We start from the raw sequence: 12,684 nt of genomic DNA, 5'->3' as shown, positions 1-12,684 counted from the left end.
TCAGCTAGGGCAGAGGACTTGGTTCTACCATGTCTTAAGTCAGCTGAATGCTCGCTAATACGTTGATTGATAGAGCGACCAGTTTCACCAATATAAGGGGTCCCACAGGAACATGGAATGACATATACGCCCTTCATGTCCTTAGGGTCAATAGGGTCTTTCACAGACCTGAGGGAGCTACGGATCGTGCGGAGAGGTCTAAAAGTTGCAGGCACATCGTACCTTCTTAGAACCCTCGCAATCCTATCTGTGGTCCCTTGGATGTAAGGAAGGTTCACACCCATGATATGGTCTTTAGGGACTCTTCGGATTGAAGGCTCCTTTTTGGCCCTGAGGAAGGCTTTTCGACCTAGGTGCCTATTGTAACCATTCTTCTCGAAAACATCAAGGAGATGAGCCTTCTCCGCTTCCAGGCTCTCCTCATCCGAAATTCTTACAGCACGCGTGGCAAGCGTGCTAAGAACCCCTAACTTCTGAGCGGGGAAATGATGCGAAGACGCATGCAAATATTGTTCAGTATGCGTCTTCTTTCTAAACACCTGATGAGAAAAGGAACCATCCACCTTCTTAGAGATGAGAACATCCAAGAACGGAAGACAACCATTATCTTCTTTTTCCATCGTGAATTTAATGGCGGTGGACTGGTTATTGAGGTGACTGAAGAAACGCTCCAGTTCATCAGGACCATGAGACCAGACAACACCAGTGTCATCAACAAATCTTTTCCAAAGCTTCGGTAATAGCCGGGAGGAGGCCAAAGCCTTAGACTCAAAATCCTCCATGAAGAGATTAGCGACGACAGGGGACAAGGGGGAGCCCATGGCAACTCCGCAAGTCTGCTCATAGAATTCTCCCTCGAAGCTGAAAAAGGTGGAGGTAAGGCAAAGCTCAACCAACTTAGCCGTATCCGGGTCAGTTAGCTTATTAATTACCTTCATGGCCTCATTGATAGGAATACAAGTATAAAGCGAGACCACGTCGAAACTTACCAGAATGTCCTCGGGCTCAAGCTTAATTTTCTTAAGATCCTCAATAAAAGAAGCTGAGTCTTTGACAAAGGACTCAGTCTGCCCAACCAAGGGTCTCAACTTTGCGGCGAGGAACTTGGCTAGGAGGTAAATATTTTAGTATTTTAAATATTAAATAATACATTAATATATTAATTTAATCATTAATTTAGTTTATTGATATAATATTCGCTTAATACATCATTAGTATATAAATATTTAGTGTTTAATATATTATTAATATTTAATTATGACATTAATATATTATTAAAAAACGGTAGAAAACACTATTAAAACATATAAATAGCTTTAATAATAGTTTAATATAATATCAATGTTACATTAATAATATATTACTCCACTCACTTAAAATTTCTTAAAACATTTTAATTATGTTTGATTATTGTTGACATCGTTAACTATAGTCAACATGGTTATGGTTGACTATTGGTGGCATGGTCAATTATAGTCAATATGGGCATCATAGTCAATAATAGTTAACATGACTACTATGGTGAACTATACTTACCAAAGACACAATGACCTATCAGTCGCTGACCCATTGTCAACCATAGTTAACTATATTGAACTATGGTGGATGGACATTATTGACCATGGACACATATTGTGGATGGCTACGGTTAGCCATAGACAAACCATTGTTGAGCATCAACAACCACCATTTCAATGGTAACCATAATGAAATCATGGTCAACTATAGAGACACCATAGTCGAAATATGGTCAAGCACAATCAAACCATATTCAAACCATAGTCAACTATAGTCAATCATGTTTAAATCTAGTTGACAATAGTCAAACCTTGGTCAAATGATGGTGAGTCATATGCAAACCATGTTCAACCATAGTCGATCATGATCAATCATAGTCAACCATAGTAAAACCAAGGTCAAACATGGTCAACCATACTAAAAGCATGGTCAACCATAGTAAAAGCATGGCCAACCATGGTAATACATGATCTAATGTCACATTGTGACAAAGATTGTCTCAATATGAAAACCAATCATGGTCAACCATGGTCTAGCATCACATTTTCACAAAGATTGTCTCAATATGAATATCAATCATGGTCAAACATGGTCCAACGTCACATTATGACAAATATTGTCTCAATATGAAAATGCACCATGGTCAAATGGCCCAATGTCGCATTGTCACAATGATTGTCTCAATATGAAAATCAACCATGATCAACCATATTTATTTTAGGGTTTATAATACTAATCCCTTAGGTTTAATATTATTCCCTTGGGGTTTTAGTATTAATCCCTTGGGTTTATAATATCAATCCCTTTGGTTTTTTAATCTAAGTGTTCATATTCTTAGGGTATAATATTATTCGTAAGGTTTATAATATTAATCCTCGGGTTTAATATAAATCCATTGGGTTTATAATGATGGTCAAGCATGGTCAAGCATGGTCAACCATCGTCAACCATCCTCAACCATGGTCAATCATGGTTAACCATGGTCTGATGTCACATTGTGACAAACATTGTCTCAATATGAAAACCAACCATGGGAAAGCATGGTCCAATGTTGCATTGTGATAAAGATTGTCTCAATATGAAAATCAATCATGGTCAACCATGGTCCAACATCGCATTATGACAAAGATTGTCTCAATATGAAAATCAACCATGTTTATTTCACCGTTTATAATATTTATCAGAGGGTTTATCATAGGATTTTCTCAATATGAAAATCAATCATGGTCAAAATTGGTCAAACATGGTTGATCATGTTTAACCATAGTCAACAATGGTCCAATGTCACTTTGTGACAAATATTGTCTCAATATGAAAATCAACCATGGTTAACCTTGGTCAACCTTGGTCAAGCATGGTTAATGTTGGTCAAGCATGGTCAAGCATGGTCCAACTTCACATTGTGACAAAGATAGTCTCAATATGGTTAACCTTGGTCAAGCATGGCCCAACATCGCATTGTGACAAAGATTGTCTCAATATGAAAATTAATCATGGTCAACCATGGTCCAATGTTACATTGTGACAAAGATTGTCTCAATACAAAAATAAACCATGGTCAACCATGTTAATTTTACCATTTATAATATTCATCATAGGGTTTATCATAGGATTCTCTAAATATGAAAACCAATCATGGTCAACCATGGTCAACATTGGTCAAACATGGTTGACCTTGGTAGATTATGGTCAATCATGGTTAACCATGGTCAACAATAGTCCAACATCACTTTGTGAGAAATATTTTCACAATATGAAAATCAACCATGGTTAACCATCGTTAACCATGGTCAACCATGGTCCAATGTTGCATTGTGACAAAGATTGTCTCAATATGATAGTCAACCATGGTCAATAATCATAGTCACATTGTAACAAAGATTGTCTCTTGGTCTAACACCACATTGTGACAACCATGGCCATCCATGGTCAACCATGGTCCAATGTTGCATTGTGACAAAGATTGTCTCAATATGAAAGTCAACCATGGTCCTATGTTGCATTGTGACAAATATTGTCTCAATTTGAAAATCAACCATTTTCAACCATTGTGAAGCATGTTTATTTTAGGGCTTATAATAATTATCTTAGTGTTTATATAGCTTGGATCTATAATAGTATTCCCTTGGGTTTAATATTATTTCCTTGAATTTATAATCCCTTGGCATTTTAGTATTAATCCGTAGGGTTTATTAGTCCCTTAGGTTTATAATATCAATCCCTTGGTTTAATTAATCTAAGGGTTCATATTCCTAGGGTATAATATTATTCATAGCATTTATAATATTAATCCTAGGATTTAATATAAATTCCTTGGGTTTATAATCATGGTCTTCCATGATTTAATGTCACATTTTGACAAATATTTTATGAATATGAAAATCAACAATGTTCAACCATGTTCAACCATTGTCAACCATTGTAAATCATGGTCCAACGCTACATTTTGACAAATGTTGTCTCAATATGAAAGCCAACCATAGTTAGTCATGTTCAATCATGGTCAACCATGGTCGACTGTCGCATTGTGACAAAGATTGTCTCAATATGAAAATCAATCATGGTCAACCATGGTTATCTCAATATGAAAATCAATCATGGTCAATATTAAAAGAAACCATGGTCAATCATGGTTAACCATGGTCCAAAATCACATTATGACAAAGATTATCTCAATATGAAAATCAACCATGATCAACCAAGGTCAACTATCGTTAATGTCGCTTTGTGACAAAGATTGTCTCAATACGAAAATGAATCATGGTCCAATGGTCCAATGTCACATTGTGACAAAGATTGTCTCAATATGAAACTCATTCATGGTCAACGATGGTCATCCGTGCTCCAACATCACATTGTGAAAATGATTGTCTCGATATGAAAATCAGCCATGGTAAACCATGGTCAACAATTTTTATTTTAGGGTTTATAGTATTAATCTTATGGTTTATAATATTAATACATTAGGTTTAATATTATTCCATTGGGTTTATAATCCCTTGAGTTTTTAGTATTAATATTTTGGGTTTATAAAATCAATATGTTGGGTTTATTAATCTAAGGGTTCATATTCCTAGGGTGTAATATTATTCATAGGATTTATAGTATTAATCCATGGGTTTAATATAAATCCCTTGGGTTTATAATCATGGTCAACTATGGTCCAATGTCACATTAAGACAAAGATTTTCTCAATATGAAAATCAACCATGGTCCAGCGTCACATTATGACAAATATTCTCTTGATATGAAAATCAATCATGCTAAAACACGGTCAATCATGGTTGAACATCACACTATGACAAATATTATCTCAATATGAAAATGAACCATGGTCAACCATGTTTATTTTAGGGTTTATAATATTTATCTTAGGGTTATATACCTTGGGTTTATAATATTAATCCTTTGGGTTTAACATTATTTCCTTGGGTTTATAATACCATGAGGTTTTAGAATTAATCCCTTGGGTTTATTAATCTCAACATTCATTTTCCTAGGGTATAATATTATTCATAAGGTTAATAATATTAATCCTAGGGTTTAATATAAATCCCTTGGGTTTATAATCATGGTCAACCATGATCAACCATGGTCCAATGTCACATTGTGACAAATATTGTCTCAATATAAAATTAAACCATCATCAACCATGGTCCAATGTTACACTATGACAAATATTGTCTCAATATGAAAATCAACAATGGTTAGCCATGATCAACTATGGTCCAACGTCTCATTTTGACAAAGATTGTCTTAATATGAAAATCAGCCATGGTCAACCATGTTTATTTTAGGGTTTATAATATTTATCTTAGGGTTTATATACCTTGGGCTTATAATATTTATCCCTTGGGTTTAATATTATTCCCTTTGGTTTATAATCCCTTAGGTTTTTAATATTTATCCCTTGGGTTTATTATTCCCTTTGGTTTATAATATCAATCTCTTGGGTTTATTAATCTAATGGTTCTTATTCCTAAGGTATAATATTATTCATATAGTTTATAATATTGATCCTTGGGTTTGATATAAATCCCTTAGGTTTATAATCATGGTCAACCATGGTCCAACGTCATATTGTGACAAAGATTTTCTCAATATGAAAATCAACGATGGTCCAACCTCGCATTGTGAAAATGATTGTCTCCATATGAAAATCAATCACGATCAACCATGGTCCAACATCACTTTGTGACAAAGATTGTCACTATATGAAAATTAACCATGGTAAACCATGGTCAATCATGATTATTTTAGGGTTTATAGTATTTATCATAGGGTTTATATATCTTGGGCTTATAATATTTATCCCTTGGGTTTATTATTCCCTTTGGTTTATAATATCAATCCCTTAGGTTTATTAATCTAAGGGTTCTTATTCCCAGGGCATAATATTATTCATAACATTTATAATATTGATCCTGGGGTTTAATATAAATCCCTTAGGTTTATAATCATGGTCAACCATGGTCCAACGTCACATTATGACAAAGATTTTCTCAATATGAAAATCAACCATGGTCCAACATCGCATTGTGAAAAAGATTTTCTCCATATGAAAGTCAGTCATGGTCAACCATGGTCCAACGTCACTTTGTGACAAAGATTATATCTATATGAAAATTAACCATGGTAAACCATGGTCAATCATGATTTTTTTTTTTTTGCATGTGGTTCATGAGCACCCTGGTCAGTGAGTGATTGCTATGTCCATGGAAAAATATGGGCAATAGCTAGGCTAAATCGCCCCTCGGCCTACTGCAAGACCTGACCCCAAGGGCTCAGGGTGGATTCGACCCTGTGACCTCCCGATGGCGAGGCACAGTTTTTGACAACTGAGCTAACCCTTGAGGCTCCATGGTCAATCATGATTATTTTAGGGTTTATAATATTTATCATAGGGTTTACATACCTTGGGCTTATAATATTTATCCCTTGGGTTTAATGTTATTTCCTTGGGTTTATAATCCCTTGGGTTTATTATTCCCTTGGGTTTATAATATCAATCCCTTGGGTTTATTATCATGGTCGATTTTATGAACATAAATTATGTAAAAATAATGTAAATATAGATAATAACACTACATGAAAACAATGATTAATTAGTGATTAGTTTAGTGAAAAGGTGTGTCCCTAAAGGAAACAACCATTCATAAAGGGACACCCGCCTAGGAATATAAATCATGCCCTCACTGTAACATTAAAACATCACTTGTACATTTTATATATATAATAAATTATTATTAAAAATACCTCTTGTATATTTTTACGTTTAAGTCAACAAGCTACAGGTTTTGTTGCTTCAGTGGTATTAGAGCCATGGTGCACAATATAATCATGTGAGTCTTTGAACGTAGTTCGCTGCATAATATGCCACTACGTTTATGTCTTGAATGCGTTGAGGAATTTAGTAAAATTCAAGAAGCATTTCAATGATTAGAAAAATCATGTGCAGAAGTCACATCATGTCCAAAAAAAAGTTATGTAGAGGAAGACAATAGTGATGGTGAAGAAACGAAACAAGGTGAAGTGGGAGAAGAATATTTTGATCAGAATGATGAGATGGATGCGGACTATCTTGAGAAATAAGAAGATGAAAAATATCATAACAATGAAGAAGAAAAAGAAGGACAAAATACTTTTGATGAAGAAACTAATATGAATATGGAAAATTTTGAAGAAGAGGTTACGTCAAATATGGATTATGATAGTGAAGGTGAATATGTGGCCTTGCATGCTTTTCAGCATCTTAATACCTAGATGGCAAGATAAATTTTTTATCCTAGCCCGAAGAATTTTCTTAAGTATGAGGAGCAACCTCCAGCAATGCTTGAATTTTTTACATCAAATTTTTTAATCATGTTCAACCATGGTCATCCATGGTCCAACGTTGCATTGTGACAAAAATGATCTCAAAATGAAAATCAACCATAGTAAACCATAATCAACCATATTTATTTTAGGGTTTATAGTATTTATCTTAAGATTTATATACTTAAAGATTATGACTATCAATGTAGAAACTTTACACAACCCTAAATTTACTCTGAAACTATTCGCTGAAATGTCACACTGGAAACCCCACCATTGTCGCTGGGAGTGGCAAGGCATCACTTCTTTATCTCAAGAAACGAAACTGCACGTAAATGACGCAGTTCAATGGTTAAAGATTTGGATTGAATTTTAAGAGGGGTCCAGCTAATTCTAGACATACAACAGGAAAATATCTATTAAATTGATTGGATTTGACTAGTCCCAAAATTGTCCCTAATCTAAAGCAACCGGGTGCCCAAATTCATGCAAGAAAGATGATTTTAGGAATAATAATAGTAGTTAGTAAATAGAAAACTTACTATTTCGTCAACTTTAGGAATAATAGTAGTAAATAGTAAAGCTTTATTGAGAAATTTTGTATCAACACATCCGACAAGATTGTATCTAATTATAGTTTGGTACGACTGTATTTAATGTATTTGTTTTTTATAATTTTTATTTAAAAAATTTAGTAATTCATAAAACCATAGAAGTATATAATTAAGAGAGTCCTATTTAATTAAATAGTTAATAAATATTGATATCCATCCCCATACACTTATGCACTATTTAATTTGTAGTTCCTTAATTATATTGAAAGTGTTTTTCTGAGGGCTTGGGGTTGGATAGATTTAGCCAATGAGATACTTCAATTTTCTTCTGCCTTAGTTTAATTATTTTTTACCACATTGCATTCTGGAATCTCGCGGCTCAGACCCACTGATACTCCCCAATCGCCTTACGCTTGAAGCCTCCTATTCCTTCGCTTCCGCTTCCATGGCTGCCGCTGCAAGAGTATTTTTATTTGGGTTTATATATAATCTAATTTTGGATGGATGGTTAAGGAGGCCATTGAAGTGTTGCCGATGAACACATTCCAGAGAATAGTGATTCTGCATACATCAACAAAATGAACATTGTGGCTAGATGGTTGGGTGGAAAATCTTGTGGCAGGATTGATAGACTTGATCCTGAGCATGACATCGCAGGGTCTATACACATCGTATCGAGCAGAAAACAAGCCTGGACCTGCAGAGAAGAAAACAAGAATTTTTATGCCCTTACAGTCTGTGCAGATCAACCATTCATACATTTGTGCCAGTTTCATCCCATTGTTGATAGTGACCAGAAATCGACCAATAATTGTTTGCACCGAAGACAATAAATGTGCTTCTGGTTCTTGAGGTTGCTTGGTGTCTGAAACACCGTGTTGCACTTTCCATACAATTAAACACATTGGTAACATCTCTGTGTTGCTCATGAATTCTTTTAGGATGCAGGCCATAGAGATTGGTTTTGGGGTTTCACGCTACCCAGCAAATTGAATCAACCAGCGATTAAGAAATCAGATCTATCTATCCTCTCGGAGATTCGGATCCAAAGAGATGTGAGGCATGAGGTTGTCGCTTGCTGTGATAGTAGAGGTGAAGAGGATAACATATTTGGATATGCCATTTTCTTTTGTAGCAAGAACATTTAGGTTCATTCCTGAAGTAGTGTGGACTAGATTAATGGAATTTTTTTGTAGCAAAAACATTAGACTCATTCTTGAATTAGTGTGGATTAGATTATCTTGCACGAGGACCCATTATGACATGGAAAATGAGTCGCTAGTTTCAAGATTGTGAGAAAGATTGGTATTTATATAATATTTATTCTATTAAAAATAAGAGTTTTTATATTGATAATTTTTTTAAATCTTTATTTTTTTCTGTGTATTTTTACATCTTTAGAATCAATTGCAAATATTATTTAATATTAAATAATTACTATTTACATAGATCAATTACATTTATTATACATCAATTAATGTAATTGATTGATATAAACTTTTAGAATATATCAACCAAATTGTGCTGGTCTCCTATTATAATAAAAATTTATATGAAAAGAACATTTTTGGAAAGCAAAAGGTGAGACAGACCAGGAGAAGCGCTACAAAAGTCAATGAATACGCGTGGTGTAGAAAAATAGGACGAGAGAATCTTTGTGTGGCTATGCACTGCAATGAATATGCGCGGTGTTAAAAATTTGGATCAGAGAATCTTCGTGTGGCCATGAACATAGAAAATCTGGAGCATGTTCCCTCACTCTCGGTTTTATTGGAACGGTAGGAAGAGTCGTCGAGATGTCTTTTTCTTTGAAACAAGATTCGGCTTTAATTGATTTATATATTGATAAGCTAGAAGAATGGCTAAGCAACACCAGTGGAGAGGGTATTCAACTAGCTGGTTATGTGGTGAAACTACTTTTGTATGTTGATGATTTTATCCTAATTGCAAAATCTGTTCAAGGTTTCAGAGATCATTTGAAGGCCTTAGAGATCTTCTGTCAAGAGGTTGGGATGCAAGTGAACACTAGCAAAACCAAAGTCATGATCTTCTTATTAAAGCAGAAAAAGTAGCAGGTTAGCTTTATATTTGAGGAAAAATCCTTGGAGATAATGGAAGAATACAAGTACCTAGGAATTGTTTTTCACAACAGGCTTAGTTGGGAGACATGCATAACTAAAAGGATACAAGGGGGATGGAGAGCTTCTTACCTCCTTCAGAATAGATGTAGGAAAGAAAAATTGTGGGACTGGAAAACCAAGAAAACTCTTTTTGGAGTGTTGGTTACCCCGGTTGTCCTCTATGGATGTGAAGTTTGGGGGAGTAGCATGTCAAATCACAAGTAGAGACAACTAGAAAGAATTCAAAATCACTTAATCATTAGTAACTTCAAAGTCAAGTCAAGTGTCCCATATGAGATCTTGCTCACAGAAGGTGGAATGTTCGCAATGGAGGCTTCAACAATTATTTGTTTGTTAAGTTATTTAAAAAATGTGGAAAGCATGCATGCATAGGGTTGGCCCAAGATGATTGCTGCAGAGGAGCTAAAGTTTAGGAAGAAAAATTGAAGGAAGCAAAATGACAAGTGGATGAGCAAATGGTGAATAAATTGGCAAAGACTGTCCTAGTTCTAAAGTGGAGATAAAAAAGTGGGTACTTGAAAAAATTAGGATTGCCATGTGGGCGAAACAGGATGGCAGAAAAAAATCGATATATGCCAAAAATTTCAACCCATCACAGTGGCATGATGAAAAGACTTATTTGAGTGCTGCAATCAAGGGAAAGGCTAACATTGGGAAAGGATAAAACTTTAATAGTGCAGCTGAGGACTGGATCTCACCATTTTAGGTGCGAAATAGGTACATGGATAACTGCCAAGGCAGAGTTGGTAGCAAGAACTTGTATCTTTTGCAGGAAAAGAGCAATTGAAACTAAATGACACTTCATCATGAAATATCCAGCTTATGAGGACATTAGTAATCAATTTGAAAATAATCTAAAAATAGACAGTTTGAATACATTGTTTGAGGAAACAGGAGTTTCACAAAAATGCCAATTTTTTTATTAAAATTCATGGGAAAAAAGTTGTTTTAAAGAAAACTTGAGACGGTGTTGAGAGGGTGATGTTTTGTTTAGTTTAGAATATAGATCGCTTAGACAACTAGATCTCATAGATGTCATTAAAATTCATTCAATTTCATGCAAATCTGATATCTATGAAGGACTACGCTCCCTCATTGTTGATTTTATTAGAAGGCTAGAATGAGTCATTTGAATGTCTTTCTGTTTAAAACACTCAACGCATAACTACGGATATTCTGCAGATGAATGGTGACAGGTGACAATTTCAAAATGCACAAGATGTGAAACGGAACGAATTTACTTGACCTTCAAATGAAACCAAATTCATGTTTTCACATGTAACCTATAATTCACTGTCTGTTCAACATGGTACATTAGGCAATACATGACACTGCGGCTACCCAGAAACCAGAAGATTACGCGGAAATTTATGACACTGCCATAATCCCCAAAACCCCACCATTACACGTTGGCCCGGAACAGCGAGATAAGGCGTTCACATTAATTACATTTTTTCCTCTGAAACTGTAGCTTTTACCTTCAATTTGAGGCTATGCTCGCTCTTTCAGATTGCGATCCTGCTTTATAAAAAATCAATGCCATCATGCTTGGTCACCCAATTTTTCATATAAACAGCTGCTTCAGCCGTGAATTGGTCAAACCGTCCTCGTTCTTCAAGATTAGAGTCTGTTTATTCCGGGAAATCAACTCTGACACACGATCAATCTCCTCTTAAATTTCCCTATGCTTAACTGAATCCCGTGCTCAAATCGAAAATATTCGCTCTCGCCATGATTCAATCACTGTACGTTTCTTTATCTCACGCTCCAGCGTTTCGTGCTAGAAATCCCAGACATATCTGGTTTGGGAATACAAGCGAAATTCCAGCTGCTGCTTCTGGTGACTGCACTCTTTCCCTGTGAAATCGATAGTGCCCAAGACTCTCGTCTGTCAGTCATCTCTAAATCCATGGAACCCTTCCAACAAACGTCCGTCCGCAAAACAGAAGTGGTGGTCGCCTATTCTCGTACGGGTGGTGGAGAAACCCCAACAGAACGTGCGCAACTCTGGTGTTTGTAAGACCGCCCAGCCACCTGATTTGTCTCAGCTGAGAGGTTTTGGAAGGTAATAATAGTGAGATGAGGTGTTGGAGGGGTGCATGACAGTAGTAGAAGGTGTAGGGAAGGTAAACATCACCCAAGGCCAAACCCAACACCTCAAGGAGGTCGGATTTGCCTAAGGTAGCTTGCTCATGGTGGCTAGAAAACAAAGGTTCAGACTATGGTCTAGTATGCCTCGATTGAAGGTGGAGAAGACTTAGGTGAAGCTGGTTGGAGGAGTCCCTTCCTGCAGATCAACAATCCCTGCAATAAAACCTATTTCTGTTTTCATTTATAAATCACTACATGTCCACATGGAAAAGATGAGTTGAATTTGAGGAAGTTGATCTATCTACTGTTAAGGACTAGATCTATGAAATGGATTTCCTTTTAAGCTATATAAGCCTTAAGAAAACAAGATAACAAATTCATATTCTTCCAAGAAATCATAAACAATAATCTAGCTAAGAATGAAACTTAATATATGCAATAAACAAAAGACAAACTCTGTTTTTGGGGTTGTGAGAGTGGGGTCCTCTAATCATGATCCCATGAGGGAGATGAGATAGGGACCACTGTCACAATTTTTTCTAGTATAATTTCCTTCACTAAACTGC

The 12,684-nt window shown here is 35.6% G+C and overlaps 1 pseudogene; it reads left to right on the top strand.

Annotated features, from left to right (window-relative positions):
• LOC149248596 (phospholipase A1-Igamma1, chloroplastic pseudogene) overlaps positions 1-12,047 on the top strand; it is a 49,174-nt pseudogene extending 37,127 nt beyond the window's left edge.
• Positions 12,048-12,684: the final 637 nt, after the last annotated feature.

Source organism: Pinus tabuliformis, chromosome 7, assembly GCF_031772625.1.
Source record: "Pinus tabuliformis cultivar Carrire ecotype Pingquan chromosome 7, CPIR1, whole genome shotgun sequence".
Lineage (NCBI taxonomy): Eukaryota > Viridiplantae > Streptophyta > Pinopsida > Pinales > Pinaceae > Pinus > Pinus tabuliformis.
Note: the sequence above shows the minus strand (reverse complement) of the source record. Positions and strands in the feature narration are given on the sequence as shown.